The 19,180-nt window shown below is 38.5% G+C and overlaps 1 protein-coding gene across 1 annotated transcript in view; it reads left to right on the top strand.

Annotated features, from left to right (window-relative positions):
* Positions 1-19,180, top strand: part of MACROD2 (mono-ADP ribosylhydrolase 2) — a 2,039,958-nt gene that overhangs the window by 602,019 nt on the left and 1,418,759 nt on the right. The gene's annotated exons all lie outside the window — the stretch shown is intronic.

The following is a 19,180-nucleotide window of genomic DNA, read 5'->3' on the forward strand; positions in this document are numbered from 1 at the left end:
TATTATTAGTTCTAAAATTTTCAAAGCTTATATTCTTTGTATATTTTATAATTGTAATTTTAGCAATTTTTTCTTTAGTTTTGTCTGTTAAATGGACTTAGGATTGACCTCCAAGCCTTTTACAATGAATTCTCCATGTTTTAAGTTGATCAGGGTGATTTCCAAACGTCTGAGTCATGCATAATTGATAGATGTCTTTGGGAAGTACTGAGATTCTCAAAGGTTTTACTTGTGTCATCACATGAAAAGAGTAATAGCTGCTACCAATTCCTTTCTCTGTCACTTTGGTGTTAAGCAGGGCTCAAGGATCCTCTTAATGTTAGAATTTGGAGCTTTTTTTTTCCTTTATCTATTCACATTTCTCTTTGTTTTGACCTCCTGAATTTGAAAAACATTGTAATAGCATGTGTATTTATGTGTTTAAGTATTCAAGCTCTACTGCTGAGTTCTTTACATTTCATATTCTACCTGTGCTTTTTGACCAGCCACAGATTTTTCAAGCAAGAGAGGAGAAGCCCTTGCTACCTGTATTTAAGAGCCCTCCCTAGAGACTTTTAAAAATCAAGGGGTTGTTAGGATTGTTAAAAGAACTTTTGACATGTTACAAGAAAGTGGTGAGTTTGGTAGATGCTAGGCAGAAAGAATTGTTTGCTAATCACACTTTGTTGCTTGGAAATTGATAACTATGCTTAATGCCCCCTCATGCACACACACACTGTACCCCCATCCCCACAAACACACACATATACATCAATATGTAAGAGTTGAAAATGGGATCAAAAACTGACCTTTAGTATATTCAGATGCAAACAGCATTCTGTGGCTGCCTCCCCAAGTCATCTAAGTTCTGATATAGAATATGCAACCTACCTCAGGGATCCAGTAGGATAAGAGCAGGGAAAAGTAGGACAAGTTTAAATGTCACAATTCATTCTATGAATGATCATAGAATTAATTTAGGTAATAAAATTCATCCTATGTTTGTCATAAACACCATTCTTCTGAAGTGATTAATATACATATATATATATATGTATATATACATATATATATATATATATATATATATATATATATATATATATATATTAGACCTATGTGCATCAAAGTGGGTCCATTCCATGTCACCAACCTATGCCCAACCGACATCATCACACTTTTAGGCAGTATTGATATTGATTTCTGGTGAATGCCAGCACTTATTTTAGCACTAATTACACAGAGTTGTTTATTTCTATTTTTTTTTATATAACAGCAAACAAACTGATATATTGAATTTTAATTTATCTTTACCTCTTATTCCTCCTCTTCTTATGAATAAACTTTAGAATTTGACCTTATTAACCTACAAGGAACCTCAGAAACTATTTCAATGAAATAAAGGTTGATTTATTTTCATTCATCTGAAATACCAGGAACTTTAACAGATGGACTGTCACATTCAAATAAAGTTTTATTGCTTCATGGTAATTTGTGGTAATTAAGATATTGTCCAGATAGATTAACACCTAGACCCTGGGAGTCTTGCAATGTAGCATCAAGGTAGAGGTATCTCATGAATTTGTAATATTGCATACCGGTCAAGGAACATCTCTTATAATTTTATATAAATTATATATGAGGGATTACTTATAGTCTAAGATTATATTATTTAAAAGCATTTTATTAGATTTATTTTTGGACTTATAACCTGATTAGAAAATTGCCATTTTCAAATTGTTCTTTCTAAATGTCTTGACCTTCAAGACATTTTAGTTCAGTCATAAGTTGTCTTATTATTGTGGACTAGAAACTGTTATAAGCTTGGGCAAATAATTTGGAATAATTGCTGAAAAACCGTTTATTATCCTAATATTTTATGTTTTCATGTACTTTTGAATTTTAACAAAGTGATCTTGATTCCTATGTTAGATTTTGGAGCTGGGTAGGGAAATTTTGTGTTTTTATTTTTAATGCAGTATGGGATTTCTCCAGGTATTTTCATTGTTCATTTGGGATAGTAAACTTTTGTTTGGCTTTCTTTTTTTGGGGGGGTGGGTTGTAAATATTTTATTTTATTTTATTTTATTTTATTTTATTTTATTTTATTTTATTTTATTTTATTTTATTTTATTTTATTTTATTTTATTTTAAATATATGAAATTTATTGTCAAATTGGTTTCCATACAACACCCAGTGCTCATCCCAACAGGTGCCCTCCTCAATACCCACCACCCACCCTTCCCTCCCTCCCACCCCCCATCAGCCCTCAGTTTGTTCTCAGTTTTTAAGAGTCTCTTATGCTTTGGCTTTCTCCCACTCTAACCTCTAATGGCTAAGAAAAAATTTAAATCTTGATGGTATTATTTTTATTGTCTCAGTTTTCATAGGCTTCACCTATAAATACTGTATGGGAGAGGAAGGAACACCATGTTGAACACATAAAACACTTCATGCACTTACCTGAAAATGACAAAGCAAAAGCTGTCACATAATACTAAAAGTACACCTTGAAGTATAATCTCTAGTGCTGTATCCTTTCTCCTAGAATTTAAACTGCACTCCTCATGTCATGTATAAAGAATGAACTTTGCAGTTAGTTTTAAAAGCTGAAATAATTGGGATGAGAAACATAAAATGCCCAAGAAATTATTCTGATGAGAATTGCAAGTCTAGGTCAAGGAAGTAAATAAACCAGAATGTGAGGCATGATCTTTTTTATTTTTATTTTTTTAACTTTAACAGTCCTTAGCCATAATTGACAATTTACTGATTTTAACAGGAAACAAACATTGCTCTATTGCCATCTGGACATCCTGGATAGAGCCTATGCCTCTGAATGAGGGAAAGACATAATGATTAGATAGATATTTTGGCAGAAAATTCCCTTTTTTAATGTCTTGGGATTTGGAATGTAAAACCAATGGCCATAATTCTGAAACATCTGTTCTTTTCTTGATCTCCACATGGAAACAGATTAGGAAATGGAGTGTCCTCAAGTATCACTTTATTACGGTGAGCAAAAATTTTCATATTGTCCAAATACGTAAATGGAGTCAAGTTAACTTTTGAGTAAATCCTCTTATACCAAACATGTAGCTTGCTTCTTTTTCTGAATTCAATATTATTTGTTTAACTTGGCTTATTTACTATTATATACATCCACCTACTTCCAAAAGGAGGTAAGCAATTTTACACTAAAAATATATAGGTATAATGAAAACAGTAGTGTTTACTAAGTAATGCATGATTTCAAAAAGATGATTAAACCAAAACATATTCATCAGGTGTAATAAATGTAGTTGACTATAAAAACTGGGCATATACAACCTCAGGACGTCTCTTACTGTTTATTTATTTATTTATTTTTTTTAATTTTTTTTTCAACGTTTATTTATTTTTGGGACAGAGAGAGACAGAGCATGAACGGGGGAGGGGCAGAGAGAGAGGGAGACACAGAATTGGAAACAGGCTCCAGGCTCTGAGCCATCAGCCCAGAGCCCGACGCGGGGCTCGAATTCGCGGACCGCGAGATCGTGACCTGGCTGAAGTCGGACGCTTAACCGACTGCGCCACCCAGGCGCCCCCGTCTCTTACTGTTTAAAATTGGTGTCCTTCTATCTTTTGGATGCACTTTCCTCTTCTGGAAATAAACAGAAGGGAGAATGTCAGTGAATCTAACACCCTAGACTCCAAAACTGGGTGAATTTAAAAATGAATGGATCTCTCCTTCTGTCTGGGTCTCTTGGCTTCCTGGCTTGTTTTCATTCTCTTGTATTCTTTCTTCCCCTTCAGGCTAGGGGATTCTGCAGGAAAGCCTTTCTTTGGATCTGTTGCTGGTGATGTTCTTGCCAACTCTCTCTCATGGGATTACACTGTATTCTGTTCCGGTGCTTTTTTCTTTTTTTTTTTTTTAATATAAAATTTATTGTCAAATTGGTTTCCATACAACACCCAGTGCTCATCCCAACAGGTGCCCTCCTTAATACCCATCACCCACCCCCATCAACCCTTAGTTTATTCTCAGTTTTGAGGAGTCTCTTATGGTTTGGCTCCCTCCCTCTCTAACGTTTTTTTCCTTCCTCTCACCTACGGTCTTCTGTTAAGTTTCTCGGGATCCACATAAGAGTGAAAACATATGGTATCTGTCTTTCTCTGTATGGCTTATTTCACTTAGTATAACACTCTACAGTTCCATCCATGTTGCTACAAAAGGCCATATTTCATTCTTTCTCATTGCCAACTAGTATTCCTTTATGTATATAAACCACAACTACTTTATCCATTCGTCCGTTAATGGGCATTTAGGCTCTTTCCATAATTTGGCTTTTGTTGAATGTACTGCTAGAAACATTGGGGTACAAGTGCCCCTATGCATCAGCATGCCTGTATCCCTTGGGTAAATTCCCAGCAGTGCTATTGCTGGGTCATAGGCTAGATCTATTTTTAATTGTTTGAGGAACCTCCACACTGTTTTCCAGAGTGGCTGCACCTGTTTGCATTCCCACCAACAGTGCAAGACGGTTCCCATTTCTCCACATCCTCTCCAGCATCTATAGTCTCCTGATTTGTTCATTTTAGCCACTGACTGGTGTGAGGTGGTATCTGAGTGTGGTTTTGATTTGTATTTCCCTGATGAGGAGTGACGTTGAGCATCTTTTCATGTGCCTGTTGGCCATCTGGATGTCTTCTTTAGAGAAGTGTCTATTGATGTTTTCTGCCCATTTCTTTCCTGGATTATTTGTTTTTCAGCTGTGGAGTTTGGTGAGCTCTTTATAGATTTTGGATACTAGCCCTTTGTCCGATATGTCATTTGCAAATAACTTTTCCCATTCCGTTGGTTGCCTTTTAGCTTTGTTGATTCCTTTGCTGTGCAGAAGCTTTTTATCTTCAAGAGGTCCTAATAGTTCATTTTTGCTTTTAATTCCCTTACCTTTGGAGATGTGTCAAGTAAGAAATTGCTGCGGCTGAGTTCAGAGAGGTTTTTTTCCTGCTTTCTCCTCTAGGATTTTGATGGTTTCCTGTCTCACATTCAGGTCCTTTATCCATTTTGAATTTATTTTTGTGAATGGTGTAAGAAAGTGGTCTAGTTTCATTCTTCTGCATGTTGCTGTCCAGTTCTCCCAGCACCATTTGTTAAAGAGAATGTCTTTTTTTCCATTGGATATTCTTTCCTGCTTTGTCAAAGATTAGTTGGCCATAGTGTTATGGGTCCAACTCTTGAGTCTCTATTCTATTCCATTGGTCTATGTATCTGTTTTTGTGCCAATACCATGCTGTCTTCATGATTACAGCTTTGTAATAGAGGCTAAAGTCTGGGATTGTGATGCCTCCCACTTTGGTCTTCTTCTTCAATATTACTTTGGCTATTCGGGGTCTTTTGCGTTCCATACAAATTTTAGGATTGCTTATTCTAGCTTCAAGAAGAATGCTGGTGCAATTTTGATTGGTATTGCATTGGATGTGTAGATATCTTTGGGTAGTATTGACATTTTAACAATATTTATTCTTCCCACCCATGAGCACGGAATGTTTTTCCATTTCTTTGTATCTTCTTCAATTTCCTTCATAAGCTTTCTATAGTTTTCAGCATACAGATCCTTTACATCTTTGGTTAGATTTATTCCTAGGTATTTTATGATTCTTGGTGCAATTGTGCATGGGATCAGTTTCTTTATTTGTCTTTCTGTTGCTTCATTATTAGTGTATAAGAATGCAACTGATTTCTGTACATTAATTTTGTATCCTGCGACTTTGCTGAATTCATGTATCAGTTCTAGTAGACTTTTGGTGGAGTCTATCGGGTTTTCCATGTATAGTATCATGTCATCTACAAAAAGTGAAAGTTTGACTTCATCTTTGCCAATTTTGGTGCCTTTGATTTCTTTTTGTTGTCAGATTGCTGATGCTAGAACTTCAAACGCTATGTTAAACAACAGTGGTGAGAGTGGACATCCCTTGTCATGTTCCTGATCTCAGGGGGAAAGCTCTCAGTTTTCCCCCATTGAGGATGATATTAGCTGTGGGCATTTCATAAATGGCTTTTATGATCTTTAAGTATGTTCCTTCTATCCCAAATTTCTTGAGTGTTTTTATTAAGAAAGGATGCTGAATTTTGTCAAATGCTTTTTCTGCATCGATTGACAGGATCAGATGGTTCTTTTCTTTTCTTTTATTAATGTGATGTATCACATTGATTGATTTGTGAATGTTGAACCAGCCCTGCATCCCAGGAATGAATCCCACTTGATCATGGTGAATAATTCTTTTTATATGCTATTGAATTCAATTTGCTAGTATCTTACTGAGAATTTTTGCATCCATATTCATCAGGGATATTGGCCTGTAGTTCTTTTTTTTTGCTGGGTCTCTGTCTGGTTTAGGAACCAAAGTAATGCTGGCTTCATAGAATGAATCTGGAAGTTTTCCTTCCCTTTCTATTTTTTGGAATAGCTTGAGAAGGATAGGTATTATCTCTGCTTTAAATGTCTGGTAGAATTGTCCTGGGAAGCTGTGTGGTCTTGGACTCTTATTTGTTGGCAGATTTTTGATACCTGATTCGATTTCTTCACTGGTTATGGGTCTGTTCAAGCTTTCTATTTCTTCCTGTTTGAGCTTTGAAAGTGTGTGGGTGCTTAGGATTTTGTCCATTTCTTCCAGGTTGTCCAGTTTGTTGGCATGTAATTTTTCAAAGTATTCTCTGATAATTGCTTAGGGATTTTGCTTAGTGTTTCTGAGGGATTGGCTGTTATAATTCCATTTTCATTCATGATTTTATCTATTTGGGTCATCTCCCTTTTCTTTTTGAGAAGCCTGGCTAGAGGTTTATCAATTTTGTTTATTTTTTCAAAAAACCAACTCTTGGTTTCATTGATATGCTCTACAGTTTTTTTAGATTCTATATTGTTTATTTCTGCTCTGATCTTTATTATTTCTCCTCTTCTGCTGGGTTTGGGGTGTCTTTGCTGTTCTGCTTCTATTTCCTTTAGGTGTGCTGTTAGATTTTGTATTTGGGATTTTTCTTGTTTCTTGAGATAGGCCTGGATTGCAATGTATTTTCCTCTCAGGACTGCCTTTGCTGCATCCCAAAGCGTTTGGATTGTTGTGTTTTCATTTTCATTTGCTTCATATATTTTTAAATTTCTTCTCTAATTGCCTGGTTGACCCATTCATTCTTTAGTAGGGTGTTCTTTAACCTCCATGCTTTTGGAGGTTTTCCAGACTTTTTCCTGTGGTTGATTTCAAGTTTCATAGCATTGTGGTCTGAAAGTGTGGATGGCATGATCTCAGTTCTTGTATACTTATGAAGGGCTCTTTTGTGACCCAGTATGTGATCTATCTTGGAGAAGGTTCCATGTGCACTCAATAAGAAAGTATATTCCGTTGCTTTGGGATGCAGAGTTCTAAATATATCTGTCAGGTCCATCTGAGCCAATGTATCATTCAGGGCCCTTGTTTCTTTATTGATCCTGTGTCTAGATGATCTATCCATTACTGTAAGTGTGGCATTAAAGTCCTCTGCAATTAACACATTGTTATCAATAAAGTTGCTTGTTTGTGATGAATTGTTTTATGTATTTGGGGACTCCTGTATTTGGTGCATAGACATTTATAATTGTTAGCTCTCCCTAACGGATAGACCCTGTAATTATTATATAATGCCCTTCTTCATTTCTTGTTACAACCTTTAATTTAAAGTCTAGTTTGTCTGATATAAGTATGGCTACTCCAGCTTTCTTTTGACTTCCAGTAGCATGACAGAAAGTTCTCCATCCCCTCACTTTCAATCTGAAGGTGTCCTCAGGTCTAAAATGTGTCTCTTGGAGACAGCAAATAGATGGGCTTGGTTTTTTTTTTTTTTAATCCATTCTGATACCTTATGTCTTTTGGTTGGAGCATTTAGTCCATTTACATTCAGTGTTATTATTGAAAGATATGGGTTTAGAGTCATTGTGATGTCTGTAGGTTTCATGCTTGTAGTGATGTCTCTGGTACTTTGTCTCACAGGATCCCCCTTAGGATCTCTTGTAGGGCTGGTTTATTGGTGATCAATTCCGTCAGTTTTTGTTTGTTTGGGAAAACCTTTATCTCTTCTTCTATCCTAAATGACAGACTTGCTGGATAAAGGATTCTTGGCTGCATATTTTTTCTGTTTATCACATTGAAGATTTCCTGCCATTCCTTTCTGGCCTGTGAAGTTTCACTAGATAGATCCATCACTAGTCTTATTGGTCTCCCTTTATATGTTAGAGTGTGTTTATCCCTAGCTGCTTTCAGAATTTTTTCTTTATCTTTGTATTTTGCCAGTTTCACTCTGATATGTCATTCAGAAGATCAATTCAAGTTACGTCTGAAGGGAGCTTCTGTGCCTCTTGGATTTCAATGCCTTTTTCTTTCCCCAGATCAGGGAAGTTCTCATATGATTTGTTCAAGTACCCCTTCAGCCCCTTTCTCTCTCTCTTCTTCTTCTGGAATTCCTATGATATGGATATTGTTCTGTTTGATTGCATCACTTAGTTATCTAACTCTCCCCTCATACTCCTGGATTTTTTTATCTCTCTTTTTCTCAGCTTCCTCTTTTTCCATAATTTTACCTTCTAATTCACCATTTCTCTCCTCTGCCTCTTCAATCTGTGCTACGGCCGCCTCCATTTTATTTTGCACCTCATTTATAGCATTTTTTAGCTCCTCATGCCTATTTCTTTGTCCCTTGATCTCTGTAGCAATAGATTCTCTGCTGTCCTCTATGCTTTTTTCAAGCCCAGTGATTAATTTTATGACTGTTATTCTAAAAATTATTCCATTATATTGCTCAAATCGTTTTTGATCAATTCATTAGCTGTCGCTACTTCCTGGAATTTCTTTTGAGGAGAACTCTTCTGTTTCATCATTTTGGGTAGTCCCTGTGGTGGCTCCAAACCCAGGGCACTTCCTCTGTGTTGTCCGGAATACCCGATGTTTGCCCCCGGACCACTGCTGGGGCCATAGTCAGACTGGTGTGTACCTTATCTTCCCCTCTCCCAAGGGCAGGACTCACTGTGGAGTGGTGTGGCCCCTGTCTGGGCTACTTGGACACTGCCAGGCTTTTGGTGCTGCTCCAATGGGTTCTGGCGTATTAGCCTGGGGTGGAACCGCAAGGTGCTCAGGGTGGAAGGGGTAGGCTTAGCTCACTTTGCCGTCGGTGGTCCCCTGTGTGAGGGGCCCTGCATCTCTGGGAGGGAGGCAGGCCCGTTGGAGGGATGGATCCACAGAAGCACAGTGTTGGGCATTTGCGGGGTGCAAGCAAGTTTGGTGACAGGAACTGGTTCCCTTTGGAATTTCAGCTGGGGGATGGGAGAGTGAGATGACGCTTGCCAGCACCTTTGTTCTCCCTCTGAGCTGGGCTCTCTCTCCCGGGGCTCAACAACTCTGCCTCCCGGAGTCCTCTCGCCCTCCCCGCTCTCTGAGAGCAGAGCTATTGACTTTTAACATTCCAGATGTTAAGTCCCCCTGGCTGTCAGAACTCATGGAGTCCGACCCCTCTGCTTTTGCAAGGGGCTCTCCGTGCGGGGCAGGCTGTCCCTCCATCACCCGGGCTCCCTCATGCCAGCCCGTGTAGCATGCACTGCTTCTCTGCCCTTCTACCCTCTTCTGTGGGCCTCTTGTCTACACTTGGCTTTGGAGAGTCCCTTCTGCTAGTCTTCTGGCAGATTTCTGGTTATTTAGGCAGATGTGGGTAGAATCTAAGTGATCAGCAGGACGAGGTGAGCCCAGCCTCATCCTATACCACCATCTTCCCTGTTCTGGTGCTCTTTGCCTCACTTTGAAACTCTCAGAAAAAAATTGTTGCCATTTTCATCCTTCTGATCATTTCTCTTCTCTGCTTTGCAAGCCTTGTGACTACCCATTCCTCCTAGATCAGATTTTTCTTGGACCTCATTATTGACCTAGAATGATCTGTGACCTGAATTTACAACTTTCATTGGACTAGAGTAGCCAGTCTATGGACCTTTCCCATACAGGACTGGGGTAGAATTCAGCTCAATTCTGACCCCACTTGTCAATGCTCCTAACTTATTTTCCACGAGCATCTCCTCCAGGATTGTTCCTTCCTCTTCTGCATGTATGCCAGATGGGTAGCATAAAGCTAGGATATGTTAGTCCCTTACAGGGGTAAAATCTTTACACAAGCTTCCAGGAAGCCAAGTACAGGAGGGAAAACATGAAGATTTGCAAACTCTCAGAGCATAATGAAAGCAATATAGCAGTTTTCAGGGCAGAAAACAACCCCTCCAAAAGGGAACTGAGATCTTTTTTATATGTAAGAAAAACTCTTCATTATCTCAATCTGTCTTGTATTTTAAGGTTAAAAATTATAGGCACCAAAACATACTTATTAGAATAGCTAAAATTTTAAAATGCTACAACACCAAATGTTGGTGAGAATGCAGAGAAACTGGATCTCTCATTATTGTTGATGAGGATGTAAAATGGACAACCCTTTTGTAAAGGAGTTTGACAGGTTTTTTTTGAATTAGAATTTTTATTTTGAGATAATTGTAGATTTACATGTAGTTGTAAGGAATCAAAAGAGAGATTCAATGTATGCTTCACCCAGTTTCCCCCAATGGAAACACATTGCAAATCTATAGTACAGTATCTGTTCTATAATTTCTATTTGGTTCTTTTCTATACATTTTATTTCTTCAGAGAAATTCTAATTTTTCATTTGGAAAACTACGGTACAGTATCATTGCCAGGATATTGACACTGACAGCCAAGGTACAGAACACTTATGTCACCACAAGGATCCCTTATGATTCCCTTTTACAGTCACACTTGTTTCCCTGTCATCACACCCCTTCCTTAACTCTCTTGTCATGTCAAGAATGTTTAATAAATGGAATAATATAGTATGTACCTTTGGTATTGGCATTTTCTCTCAACATATTTCTCTAGAGATTCTTCAGATTGTTGCATGTTATCAGTAATTCCTTTATATTGCTGAGTGTGATTCCCTGGTATGGATGTACCAAGTTTGTCTCACCATTCACCTACTGAAGGACATCTGTGTTTTTTCTAGTTTTTTACTATTATTAATATAGCTGCTCTAAACATTCATGTGGAACTCAGGGGATTCTGGGAAGATGGCGGCATAGGAGGACGCTGGGCTCACCGCGCGTCCTGCTGATCACTTAGATTCCACCTACACCTGCCTAAATAACCCAGAAAACCGCCAGAGGATTAGCAGAACGGAGTCGCCAGACCCAAGTGCAGACGAGAGGCCCACGGAAGAGGGTAGGAAGGGCGGCGAGGCGGTGCGCGCTCCACGGACTGGCGGGAGGGAGCCGGGGCGGAGGGGCGGCTCGCCAGCCAAGCAGAGCCCCCGAGCCTGGCTTGCAAAAGCGGAGGGGCCTGACGGACTGTGTTCCGACAGCAAGCACGACTTAGCGTCTGGGAGGTCATAAGTTAACAGCTCTGCTCGGAAAGCGGGAAGGCTGGAGGAAAAAGGGAAGGTGAGCTGCGGAGCCCCCGGACGAGAGAGCTCAGTTTGGCGGGGAACAAAGGCACTCGCCAGCGCCATCTCCCCCGCCCATCCCCCAGCCAAAATCCCAAAGGGAACCGGTTCCGGCCAGGGAAATTGCTCGCTCCGCGCGAACACCCAACTCTGTGCTTCTGCGGAGCCAAACCTCCGGCAGCGGATCTGACTCCCTCCGGCTGCCACAGGGCCCCTCCTGAAGTGGATCACCTAAGGAGAAGCGAGCTAAGCCTGCCCCCCCTGCCGCCGTGCACCTTGCCTTCCCACCCCAGCTAATACGCCAGATCCCCAGCATCACAAGCCTGGCAGTGTGCAAGTAGCCCAGACGGGCCACGCCACCCCACAGTGAATCCCGCCCCTAGGAGAGGGGAAGAGAAGGCACACACCAGTCTGACTGTGGCCCCAGCGGTGGGCTGGGGGCAGACATCAGGACTGACTGCGGCCCCGCCCACCAACTCCAGTTATACACCACAGCACAGGGGAAGTGCCCTGCAGGCCCTCACCACACCAGGGACTATCCAAAATGACCAAGCGGAAGAATTCCCCTCAGAAGAATCTCCAGGAAATAACAACAGCTAATGAGCTGATCAAAAAGGATTTAAATAATATAACAGAAAGTGAATTTAGAATAATAGTCATAAAATTAATCGCTGGGCTGGAAAACAGCATACAGGACAGCAGAGAATCTCTTGCTACAGACATCAGGGGACTAAGGAACAGTCACGAGGAGCTGAAAAACGCTTTAAAGGAAATGGAAAACAAAATGCAAACCACCACGGCTCGGATGGAAGAGGCAGAGGAGAGAATAGGTGAACTAGAAGATAAAGTTATGGAAAAAGAGGAAGCTGAGAAAAAGAGAGATAAAAAAATCCAGGAGTATGAGGGGAAAATTAGAGAACTAAGTGATACACTAAAAAGAAATAATCTACGCATAATTGGTATCCCAGAGGAGGAAGAGAGAGGGAAAGGTGCTGAAGGGGTACTTGAAGAAATTATAGCTGAGAACTTCCCTGAACTGGGGAAGGAAAAAGACATTGAAATCCAAGAGGCACAGAGAACTCCCTTCAGACGTAACTTGAATCGATCTTCTGCACGACATATCATAGTGAAACTGGCAAAATACAAGGATAAAGAGAAAATTCTGAAAGCAGCAAGGGGTAAACGTGCCCTCACATATAAAGGGAGACCTATAAGACTCGTGACTGATCTCTCTTTTGAAACTTGGCAGGCCAGAAAGAATTGGCACGAGATTTTCAGGGTGCTGGACAGCAAAAATATGCAGCCGAGAATCCTTTATCCAGCAAGTCTGTCATTTAGAATAGAAGGAGAGATAAAGGCCTTCCCAAACAAACAAAAACTGAAGGAATTTGTCACCACTAAACCAGCCCTACAAGAGATCCTAAGGGGGACCCTGTGAGACAAAGTACCAGAGACATCACTACAAGCATAAAACATACAGACATCACAATGACTCTAAACCCGTATCTTTCTATAATAACACTGAATGTAAATGGATTAAATGCGCCAACCAAAAGACATAGGGTATCAGAATGGATAAAAAAACAAGAACCATCTATTTGCTGTCTACAAGAGACTCATTTTAGACCTGAGGACACCTTTAGATTGAGAGTGAGGGGATGGAGAACTATTTATCATGCTACTGGAAGCCAGAAGAAAGCTGGAGTAGCCATACTTATATCAGACAAACTAGACTTTAAATTAAAGGCTGTAACAAGAGATGAAGAAGGACATTATATAATAGTTACAGGGTCTATCCATCAGGAAGAGCTAACAATTATAAATGTCTATGCGCCGAATACCGGAGCCCCCAAATATATAAAACAATTACTCATAAACAGAAGCAACCTTATTGATAAGAATGTGGTAATTGCTGGGGACTTTAACACCCCACTTACAGAAATGGATAGATCATCTAGACACACGGTCAATAAAGAAACAAGGGCCCTGAATGAGACACTGGATCAGATGGACTTGACAGATCTATTTAGAACTCTGCATCCCAAAGCAACAGAATATACTTTCTTCTCGACTGCACATGGAACATTCTCCAAGATAGATCATATACTGGGTCACAAAACAGCCCTTCATAAGTTTACAAGAATTGAAATGATACCATGCATACTTTCAGACCACAATGCGATGAAGCTTGAAATCAACCACAGGAAAAAGACTGGAAAACCTCCAAAAGCATGGAGGTTAAAGAACACCCTACTAACGAATGAGTGGGTCAACCAGGCAATTAGAGAAGAAATCAAAAAATATATGGAAACAAACGAAAATGAAAATACAACAATCCAAACGCTTTGGGACACAGCGAAGGCAGTCCTGAGAGGAAAATACATTGCAATCCAGGCCTATCTCAAGAAACAAGAAAAATCCCAAATACAAAATCTAACAGCACACCTAAAGGAACTAGAAGCAGAACAGCAAAGGCAGCCTAAACCCAGCAGAAGAAGAGAAATAATAAAGATCAGAGCAGAAATAAACAATATAGAATCTAAAAAAACTGTAGAGCAGATCAACAAAACCAAGAGTTGGTTTTTTGAAAAAATAAACAAAATTGACAAACCTCTCGCCAGGCTTCTCAAAAAGAAAAGGGAGATGACCCAAATAGATAAAATCATGAATGAAAATGGAATTATTACAACCAATCCCTCAGAGATACAAACAATTATCAGGGAATACTATGAAAAATTATATGCCAACAAATTGGACAACCTGGAAGAAATGGACAAATTCCTGAACACCCACACTCTTCCAAAACTCAATCAGGAGGAAATAGAAAGCTTGAACAGACCCATCACCAGCGAAGAAATTGAATCGGTTATCAAAAATCTCCCAACAAATAAGAGTCCAGGACCAGATGGCTTCCCAGGGGAGTTCTACCAGACGTTTAAAGCAGAGATAATACCTATCCTTCTCAAGCTATTCCAAGAAATAGAAAGGGAAGGAAAACTTCCAGACTCATTCTATGAAGCCAGTATTACTTTGATTCCTAAACCAGACAGAGACCCAGTAAAAAAAGAGAACTACAGGCCAATATCCCTGATGAATATGGATGCAAAAATTCTCAATAAGATACTAGCAAATCGAATTCAACAGCATATAAAAAGAATTATTCACCATGATCAAGTGGGATTCATTCCTGGGATGCAGGGCTGGTTCAACATTCGCAAATCAATCAACGTGATACATTACATTAACAAAAAAAAAGAGAAGAACCATATGATCCTGTCAATCGATGCAGAAAAGGCCTTTGACAAAATCCAGCACCCTTTCTTAATAAAAACCCTTGAGAAAGTCGGGATAGAAGGAACATACTTAAAGATCATAAAAGGCATTTATGAAAAGCCCACAGCTAACATCATCCTCAACGGGGAAAAACTGAGAGCTTTTTCCCTGAGATCAGGAATACGACAGGGATGCCCACTCTCACCGCTGTTGTTTAACATAGTGCTGGAAGTGCTAGCATCAGCAATCAGACAACAAAAGGAAATCAAAGGCATCAAAATTGGCAAAGATCAAGTCAAGCTTTCGCTTTTTGCAGATGACATGATATTATACATGGAAAATCCGATAGACTCCACCAAAAGTCTGCTAGAACTGATACATGAATTCAGCAAAGTTGCAGGATACAAAATCAATGTACAGAAATCAGTTGCATTCTTATACACTAACAACGAAGCAACAGAAAGACAAATAAAGAAACTGATCCCATTCACAATTGCACCAAGAAGCATAAAATACCTAGGAATAAATCTAACCAAAGATGTAAAGGATCTGTATGCTGAAAACTATAGAAAGCTTATGAAGGCAATTGAAGAAGATTTAAAGAAATGGAAAGACATTCCCTGCTCATGGATTGGAAAAATAAATATTGTCAAAATGTCAATACTACCCAAAGCTATCTACACATTCAATGCAATCCCAATCAAAATTGCACCAGCATTCTTCTCGAAACTAGAACAAGCAATCCTAAAATTCATATGGAACCACAAAAGGCCCCGAATAGCCAAAGGAATTTTGAAGAAGAAGACCAAAGCAGGAGGCATCACAATCCCAGACTTTAGCCTCTACTACAAAGCTGTCATCATCAAGACAGCATGGTATTGGCACAAAAACAGACACACAGACCAATGGAATAGAATAGAAACCCCAGAACTAGACCCACAAACGTATGGCCAACTCATCTTTGACAAAGCAGGAAAGAACATCCAATGGAAAAAAGACAGCCTCTTTAACAAATGGTGCTGGGAGAACTGGACAGCAACATGCAGAAGGTTGAAACTAGACCACTTTCTCACACCATTTACAAAAATAAACTCAAAATGGATAAAGGACCTAAATGTGAGACAGGAAACCATCAAAACCTTAGAGGAGAAAGCAGGAAAAGACCTCTCTGACCTCAGCCGTAGCAATCTCTTACTCGACACATCCCCAAAGGCAAGGGAATTAAAAGCAAAAGTGAATTACTGGGACCTTATGAAGATAAAAAGCTTCTGCACAGCCAAGGAAACAACCAACAAAACTAAAAGGCAACCAACGGAATGGGAAAAGATATTTGCAAATGACATATCGGACAAAGGGCTAGTATCTAAAATCTATAAAGAGCTCACCAAACTCCACACCCGAAAAACAAATAACCCAGTGAAGAAATGGGCAGAAAACATGAATAGACACTTCTCTAAAGAAGACATCCAGATGGCCAACAGGCACATGAAAAGATGTTCCGCGTCGCTCCTTATCAGGGAAATACAAATCAAAACCACACTCAGGTATCACCTCACGCCAGTCAGAGTGGCCAAAATGAACAAATCAGGAGACTATAGATGCTGGAGAGGATGTGGAGAAACGGGAACCCTCTTGCACTGTTGGTGGGAATGCAAATTGGTGCAGCCGCTCTGGAAAGCAGTGTGGAGGTTCCTCAGAAAATTAAAAATAGACCTACCCTATGACCCAGCAATAGCACTGCTAGGAATTTACCCAAGGGATACAGGAGTACTGATGCATAGGGGCACTTGTACCCCAATGTTCATAGCAGCACTGTCAACAATAGCCAAATTATGGAAAGAGCCTAAATGTCCATCAACTGATGAATGGATAAAGAAATTGTGGTTTATATACACAATGGAATACTACGTGGCAATGAGAAAAAATGAAATATGGCCTTTTGTAGCAACGTGGATGGAACTGGAGAGTGTGATGCTAAGTGAAATAAGCCATACAGAGAAAGACAGATACCATATGGTTTCACTCTTATGTGGATCCTGAGAAACTTAACAGGAACCCATGGGGGAGGGGAAGGAAAAAAAAAAAAGAGGTTAGAGTGGGAGAGAGCCAAAGCATAAGAGACTGTTAAAAACTGAGAACAAACTGAGGGTTGATGGGGGGTGGGAGGGAGGGGCGGGTGGGTGATGGGTATTGAGGAGGGCACCTTTTGGGATGAGCACTGGGTGTTGTATGGAAACCAATTTGTCAATAAACTTCATATATAAAAAAAAAAAAAGAAAAAAAAATAAAATAAACATTCATGTGTAAGTTTTTTGTGTCAACCGATGTCTTAATTTCTCTGGGTTAAATCCCCAAGAGTGTGGTTGCTGGATCGTATGATAGTTGTATGTTTACTTTTTTAAGAAACAGCAAGAATATTTTCCAGTGTGACTAGCATTTTACATTCCTACCAACAGTGTATGAGTAATCCAATTTCTGTCCTCAACCAGCATTTGTTTTGAAGACGGTAAAACCTTGGTTTGTGAGCCTAATTCATTCTGGAAACATGTTTGTAGACCAAAGCACTTGCATATCAAAGTGAATTTCCCCATAAGAAATGATGGAAACTTAGACGATTTCTTCCATACCCCCAAAATATTCATATAAAAATGATTGAAATATTGTAATATAATACAAAATAATAAAGAAAATACAAAGTATAAAGAAAACAAAGAAATTAACCTGTACTTACCTTTGAAAACCTTTGTGGTTGATGGGTATTGAGGAGGGCACCTTTTGGGATGAGCACTGGGTGTTGTATGGAAACCAATTTGTCAATAAATTTTATATATATATATATATATATATATATATATATATATATATATATAAAAGAAAACCTTTGTGGTTAGTGTGAGGGAGACAAGAGAGAGGAGGATTATTGTGTAGGACGAGTTTTACTATCACTAATGGAATCACTCCTATCTATTGGCTCAATGGAATATTTTTCTCTTTGTCCAACTTTAATAAGGACCCTATCCAATGACATTTGCTTTTGCCTCCTTAAGGATTTCGAAGAAATGTGACATTGCATTGATGATCACCCACCATCCTGCATTGAGAGAGAGAGAGAGAAAGAAAAAGAGAGAGAGAGAAGAACCATTGGTTCAGTTGTGATCATGTGACATCATGTACTATTCATATTGCAAGAGTACTTATTTATCAAGTTAAGGTTTATTAAAAATGTTTGCTCATCTTGTGGAACATTTGCAGAACAAGTTACTCAAATCCATGGTTTTACTGTATGTATACATGTATGTACATAAAACACACACACACACACACATATATATATATATATGTTATATTATATATATATGTTATATTATATATATAAGTTATATATATATATATATAAGTTATATATAAGTTATATATAACCATTCTGATAGGTATAGTGATATATATATATATATATATATATATATATATATATATATTATATATATACATATAGGTATACTGGTATATATATATAACCATTCTGATAGGTATAGTGATATCTCATTTTGGCTTTCATTTGCATTTTCCAAATGACTGATCTTTTCATTTGCTCATTTGCCATTAGTCTTTCCTCTTCATTGAAATGTTTCTTCACATCTTTTGCCCATTCATTTACTAATTGAAATTTTTTGTTTAGTTTTGAAAGTTCTTTATATATTATAGCTATTAGTGCTTTGTTGGATATGTGGTTTGCAAATATTTTCTCTTAAAAATGTTTTTCATAGAATAGAAGTTTTAAATTTTGGTGAAATCCAATTTTCCTTTTATGGATCATACTTCTGGCATCCAGTATAAGAAGTCTTTATCCCTAGAAGCAAAGATTTTCTACATATTTTTCATGAAAACATTTAAGTACATTATCTACTTTGAGTTAATTTTTGTATAAGGTATGAAACATGGGTCAGTATTCATTTTTATGTTTGAATATCCAGTTGCTCTAGCACCATTTCTTAAAAAGTTGTTCTTTAATTTAATTGCTTTGTCCATTTGTCAAGAAGCCTTTGGCATATTTGTGTGGGTCTCTCTTTGGGTTCTATTCTTTCTGTTACATTGTAATCTATATGTCTTTCCCTCCACCAATATCCCTCAGTCTTACTTATAGTACCTATACCTTATAACTTATCACTGTCCACTGTTATTGTCATTTTATCATTTGAATCAAGCATAGAATAAAACATAGAAAGTATAGAAATCTTACTTTTATAACCCTTTTCCTCCTTGTATTTAATGTCATTATCTTAAACATTTATCTATATACATTTAAGACCATAGTAGATGGAGTTATAACTTTTACTTCAACTGTAATACATAATTTAGAAAACTCAGGAGAAGGAAATCCTATTGCCTTTACTCATACTTTTTCTTGCCATGTTCTGTTTTCCTTCCTG

Source organism: Lynx rufus, unplaced genomic scaffold (genome assembly GCF_022079265.1).
Source record: "Lynx rufus isolate CCGP_SWC_20201006 ecotype Redwood Valley unplaced genomic scaffold, mLynRuf1.p SCAF_8, whole genome shotgun sequence".
In the NCBI taxonomy this organism is placed as follows: Eukaryota; Metazoa; Chordata; class Mammalia; order Carnivora; family Felidae; genus Lynx; species Lynx rufus.